This window comes from Talpa occidentalis, unplaced genomic scaffold, assembly GCF_014898055.3.
Source record: "Talpa occidentalis isolate TD23 unplaced genomic scaffold, MPIMG_talOcc4v2.1 talOcc4.5, whole genome shotgun sequence".
NCBI classification, from domain to species: domain Eukaryota; kingdom Metazoa; phylum Chordata; class Mammalia; order Eulipotyphla; family Talpidae; genus Talpa; species Talpa occidentalis.
Genome location: NW_023604861.1, coordinates 52,120,341 through 52,127,089, shown reverse-complemented (window position 1 = coordinate 52,127,089; position 6,749 = coordinate 52,120,341). Strand labels below are relative to the sequence as shown.

At 39.2% G+C, this 6,749-nt stretch overlaps 1 pseudogene; it reads left to right on the top strand.

The window, feature by feature from the left end:
* Positions 1–3,883: 3,883 nt before the first annotated feature.
* LOC119258528 (ribose-5-phosphate isomerase-like) lies at positions 3,884–6,069 on the top strand (annotated as a pseudogene).
* The last annotated feature ends 680 nt before the right edge of the window (positions 6,070–6,749 follow it).

Sequence of the window (6,749 nt, the reverse complement as noted above, 5' to 3'; positions counted from 1 at the left end):
GCCGTCACATTCTGTGGACTCCTACTTTGTTCTCTGATAGAAGTTACATGAGATTTGCATTCACCTAGATCTCAGCCCGGAAGACCTAAGCTTTGTCTCACTTGAACCCTAAGTCAAAACCTCCAGTATTCTCCACCTCAGAAAATCTCCTGAGGGAGGCAGCTGGCCACAGCGAGGGCTGTTAACACCCATTGTGATAACTTTGCTGTTCCGAGCTCATGGGCTGGGTACGTCTTGTTGGTGCCCATTTCTGGTGCAGCTCACCACTGCCGCACAGAGGTTGTGACAAAAACAGTGATTCCAACCCACCATATTCTCTAGAAGTGTTTCATGAGCAGCTTTTAAAAAAGACATTAAGAGGGCCTCCCCAGTGGCGCAGCGGTTGAGCACGCTGGGTTAAGCGTTGGGTTGAGCGCTGGGTTGAACGCTGGGTTGCGAAGATGCCCGCAGACTCTGCAGCGCCGGTTCGATCCCGGGCCACAGGTGAGGGTCCCACATGGCGCGCAGACCTCTACTGCCGCCCGCTGCTCCCCTCAGCAGTGTACTTTGTCATTCTGCCTGCTCTGCTCTCCGCTCTGGCTCTGGTGAATTCTCTCATCCTCCCGCACTTCTGACTGTACCCAGTGCTTGTATAAATAAATAAATAAATCTTTAAAAAAAAAGACATTAAGGCTATGTCGGCAAGAACAGGAAGGAATTGAGACAAGATCATAACACAGAAAAACAGATTCATGTGATTTTTGAATGTATGCTCACTTCCTAAGCTATCATTGGTGAAGGACCCACCTCAGCAGCCTGGTCCAATTTGCTGTACCATATCTTAGCACCTGGCCCTATCCTTTGGACTTTGATGGGGCCACATTCTATTCCTTACACACTCAAGCTTGTAGCCAGAGTCTCATAAGTTTCCTCATCAAAATGACACCCCATTGCCACCTAAGGAAGATTAGGCCTAGTCCCAGACACTGACTGGGTATAGATGCATCCTGAATTCCACTTCTTTTTAAAACTTTTTGTCTTTTTCAATTTTCTTTACCCCCAAAGTTCCCCATACAAACCTTTTCTGCCAGTACAAATATCAAAAACCCCACCCCTATCACTTTTCCCTTCCATTAGTCCAAATACTAACTAACAGTCCCTATGTGATGACACATTAGGCACAACTGAGAGATGCTCCTGTGGCCTGGCTAAGTTGAAGGTTGGAGGCATAGCAACCCATGATGGTGATCCTTATTAATGAGCAGTACCATGTTCTGAACACTGAACAGTTTCTTCTTGCTTTTGCTGTGTCTTTAAATTATAAAATGTAATAGTGTATGATTTTTTTTTTTTGACAAGTGAAGGTTCTCCTTGCATTGAGTGAGAAACAGAAGAATCAGATTTCATATTTCCTTCTAAATTCAGTAGCAACTGGTGTTGTTTGGAAATGATCACTAAGGCATTTCTACATCTGGGCCCTGAAATTACTTTTTTCTTTGATCCCTAATAGCTTATAACTGAAGACAAGACTTTTCATGGACTAGGGGACAAAGGTAGGGAGTGGAGAGAGTTACCTAGCTTTTTTATTCTTGGCAAGTCTTGACATCAAAAGAGCAGAGAAAGTTAATATTCAAGTGGACCTTCGGAGGAAATCCAAGGACTGCCTTTCTGCAGGGTCAAATCTTTATCTTGAGTAAATCATTTAAAGCAACAGGGTTGGAGACAGTGGGCACTATCAGCCAGCACATGCTGTTAGCTGTCACATTCTGTTCTGTTATACCAAAGAATTTATAAGAATAGTGATTCATCTAATAAAATAGTTCATTAAGATAAAATTAGATGGTCAGGAAAGCAAGCCAGTATTTTAGCACCGTTACAGTTAAAAAAATATTTTGTAATGTGAAGATTTATATTTCCCATGATAAACAAGATTATTTTGGTTATCTATAGAAAGCATATTAATGAAGAACCTTAGGAAGTGACATGTTTTCCTATAGATGCCTTTTCCCCATCTTCTATAGGAAGTGAGTACCCTAGACTGTGAAAGTACATTAGAAAAAAGTTTTTATCTAAAGAAATAATCTAAGGTGCTCAATTTTTATTCTTTATTTTTTTAAGGATTTATTTATTTATACAAGAACTGGGGTATAGGCCAGAGGCATAGAAGGGTGAGAGAATTCACCAGAGACAGAAAGGGGAGCAGAACAGGCAGATCTATGGAAATACACTGTTGAGGGGAGCAGCGGGCAAGACATGAGAGGTCTGCTGCTCCATGTGGGTAGCTCCCTTGCCGGCCTGGAATGGAACCCACACTGCAGAGGCTGCGGACAGCTTCACAGCACTGAGCTCAACCCTCTGTGTCACCAGGGAGGCCCTCAATTTTTATTCTTTAAAGAAAGGTTATTTTTGGTCAAAAATATCTCGTGTGCATCATTCTCTTGTTGATTTTGTTATTTTTCATCTGTTTCCCTCGCAACTTATAACTAACCCCACATATCTCTCTGTGCACATACACAATCTTCCCTTTAAAATCAATAAGATTAAAATAAGAACAGCAAGGAGAATAGTAGAATTTAGACATTTTATTTCTGTACTTCTAATTAGATTATTTAAAGTAAAATTGATATTTTGAGGTTACACAAAATGATTTTTAAAATCCTATTGAACTTACCCTGTACAAAATTTATATTAATTACCAGTGTTGCAGTAGTAGGTTTCTCAGCTCCTTAAAGCTGATAATTATCTCTGGAAAAAAAAAGATAGTCTTATTTTCATACGGCAGTTTGTCACATCTATGTATTAATATTCAACATCCTACTTCAATTTCTCCAAATATACTATTTGCTGTCAAATAACTATTTTAAAGCTTTTAATTTCTCCTCATTTCTCTTCCTAGATATTCTAGAATAGTGATACCCAATAGAAATACATTGTAAGGTCATAAATAAGTTAAATCTTCTGTACTTAATCTTAAAAAGCTGAAAAAAGGTATATTTAATTTTAATAGTATCATTTAATCCAATGCATCTAAAATATTATCATTTCAATAATCAAAACAATTTAAAAGGGGATATTTTACATTCTTTTTTTATTGTGCTAAATTTTCACTATTCAGTGTGTATTTTATACTGTCTAAATTTGGACGACCCACATAGCACTTGAAACCACATGTGGTTAGAGGTTACCATAATTGGTAGCACAGTTATAGATCCTAAGTGTAATAAAGTTAGTACACATTCTAACTATATACATAATTTTATGAACATAAATATCTTGTTTTTAATTAGAGTCTGAAATCTCACAGGTACTAAAACAGGCATGTAAGAGATGATGGCTATATGAAATGATTGTAATTTAAAACCCATTTAAAAACACAGGCACAACTTTTCCTTGTGTGGATTTATGTACCTATGTCAACTGAGTTTCTTAATTTTAATCTACAGGGTTTCTCCCCCCCTCAAAGTTTTGCTTCTTAATGGTCTAAATTTTTCATTTTTCTTCTTAAAGAATAATGAATTTAAGGTTCTAATAATTTTAGAACCAACTTTACAAAGTTTTCTGTTAGTAAGATGCCTACTTCTGGCATTTTTTTTAATTTTCATTTAGAAACTAAGTTACATAAAGAAACCCAGTCATTTGCTTTTCCCTTTGATTCTGTGTGGGAAATTAGCGATATTGAGATAAATGTAGCATATTCTTCATTGGTTTCACTTTTTCTTTCCATTTAAAATTCTGTTCAAGTCAAACTCACTCACTTTTTTTGAAGACTTAGATTGCCTCAGCTGTTAAATTTCCCATAACTTTCTTGAATTTAACATAAATAATCTTGTTTTATTTAAATACCATAGATATGTTTTCTCTAGCAGTGCAGTCACTGTTCCTAAGTGACATTTGAGATTAGGGAATGAACCTGGACTTCACTGGTTGTGAGATCAGATTGTGGGGTCCCATTACTACACTTGTAAGTGTGCAACCAAAATACAAGGAGAGTGTGCCTCTCCACCCCTTCCCCCTACTGACCTTTGTAACACACTAATTTCTTGTGAAGAGATAACGTCTTTTTGTGGAAAATGACCCCGAGGTTAAGTTGCACTCAAGTGAAATTACGAGGAAGAGAAATGAGGAGAAATTAAAAGCTTTAAAATGGTTATTTGACAGCAAATAGTATATTTGGAGAAATTGAAGTAGGATGTTGAATATCAATATATAGATGTGACAAACTGCCATTTGAAAATAAGAAAAAGGGGTCTGAAACCAGTTCAGTTAGTCAGAGTTCCCATGGGCACAAAGACTGCCATCATTTAAGACAGGGCCAATCTATTCCGTAAAGGTCCAGGTAGTAAATATTTTAGATTTTATGCCAAATATGGTCTCTGTCAATGCTCAACACTGCCACCTTAGCTCAAAAAGCTGCCACAGGCAATATGTAAATGAATGAAGTGGCTGTGTTCCAATAAAACTTTATTTACAAACACAGGGGTTGGCTGGATTTGAGTATGTAGCAGGAAGGAAACTTTTACAAAAGGTAAAAGAAAGTATTAGCTGCACCAATCTTTTTACTTCCTGTCACTTTTCCAGAATATCCACACAATGGAAATGACTTTCTTCTGAACCACATCATACTTCCCACATGTAGACATGTTTTCTATGCACATTCCCATAACTCAAAGTAAATATTTCATTAGGTAATGCATGGTTTGGTTGCTCTTACAGAGACTTAAAATAGTAGTGTCTTAAGCAAAATTCAGGATTATTTTTATGACATGTAACTTTCCATGTGTGAGTAGTCTAGAGTTGATGTAATTATTCCAGGCTGTCACCTCATCTTATCTCCCTCATGACTCACCAGCTCCCAGGCTGCTAGAAGGGGAAAAGCACCCAACCTGGAAGGTATTCACTCATTTCTTTTCAGATCCCCTTGATTAACAGTCAAACATGGTCATCGACCTGCCAAAAAGCTGAAAAACTGCATTTATTCTGAGTGGCCATGTGCCTTAATAAAATCCCAAAGCTGGGCCATCCTGGACTCCCACACGCAGCCTCCTGTGTGTTCTTAGTCTGACACTTGTGGCAGCACTAGTAGCATAAGCACCATCGGTAAAGATTTCAGCAATGTCTTTTTGGTTCCCTCCATGATGCCCAAGATAGAAGTGGCCAAGAGGGTGGCTGACTGCACAGCAGTGCACGTTAAAAATAACCAAGGTGGTACCTCCTTGGTGGCACAAGGGGTTAAAATGTCAGTGCTATGAAGCTATCTACAGCCACTGCAGCGTGAGTTTAATCCCTGGGCAGGGAGCTACCCATATGGCACAGCAGACCAGTCCTATCTCACCTGCTGCTCCCCTCAGCAGTGTATTTCAGTCAATCTGCTTGTTCTACTCCCCACTCTGTCTCTGGTAATTCCTCTCAGCCCCTGCACTTCTGGTCTGCATCTCAGCTCTTGTATGCATAAATAAATAAATCTCCTAAAAAAATAACCAGGGACTAGGAATTAGAAGTAGTTCTGCAATTGTCCATGCTGAATAGCTGGAAGAGTGAAACAAGAGAATCTGAACCTTGTCTGTATTCCCATTTCCTTCTATACCCTTCAACTTATCCTTCATTATGGTTTAAATCCCAGTGACCTGGACAGACACCCAGAGATCGACTTTACCATCCATGGTGCAGATGAAGTAGATGCTGATCTCAAGTTTATCAAGGGCCAGGACACTGCCTAGTCCCGGGGAAGATTGTGGCTGGCTATGCTAGTCACTTCATTGTGATCACAGATATCAGGAAAGATTCAAATAACCTTGGGGATCAGTGGTACAAGGATGTCCCCACAGAGGTCATCCCAATGGCCTATGTCCCAGTGGGCCAAACTGTGACTCAGAAGTTTGGGGGAAAGATTGAACTTCTATGGTAGTCAACAAGTCCTGTAGTCATGGATAATGGGAATTTTGGACTGAAAGTTTGACCAGGAACACAGATGGAGCATGCACAACCATCAAAATCATCCCAGGCGTGGTGGACACAGGCCTATTCACCAACATGGCAGAGAGTGTCAGGCAGGATGGCTCAGCGAGCAGGAGGGAAAAGCCTCTTTGTTGACTGCACAGGGATGCAATGTGATCACCTTCAGTCTCTGACCCATAGCCCATACAGACCTGCCTCCCAGGGGCCTTTGCCTAAAGGTATCTGTGCCAGTGGGCAAGTGGTCAGGGTGGGAGCTGGAAGGAGTTTATGAAGTTTTTTTTTTTAAAGAAATATAGACATATACTCATTTTTTATGAAATAGAACTTGATTTCATGCTTTATATGAAATATTTACCAAAAAAAATCAAAACAAAAGAAGGGGACTCATTTAAACTTTAAACTTGTTTAAAGAATTGCTGATTAAACTTCTTTATATTGGGTGTGCTGAGAAATGGAAATCAAAACTTTTCTTTAAACTAGTGAAATGAAGGGCCCAGCCAGCAGTGATTTCCTAATGCCTTACAAAAAACATTGATGAGTTTGTTTGCTTTTATATTTAGTTTAGTGTTATTGTGAAGATCACAATACCTACTATGCATTTTAAGATGAGGCTTACAAAATTCTGGTGAGTGGAGCTGTGTGGTGGGAAGTGACTCAGCGTAAACTATTAGGAAGAAAATGTGATTGTTCTTTGGCTAAGATCAGGGGGTTCATTTATCCCTGTTGTTGGAAGCCATTGGCCAGACATGCTGACTAGTACAGCCAAAAACATGGCTATGAAACAGGAAATACTTTTAGATGATTGTCTTTTTATT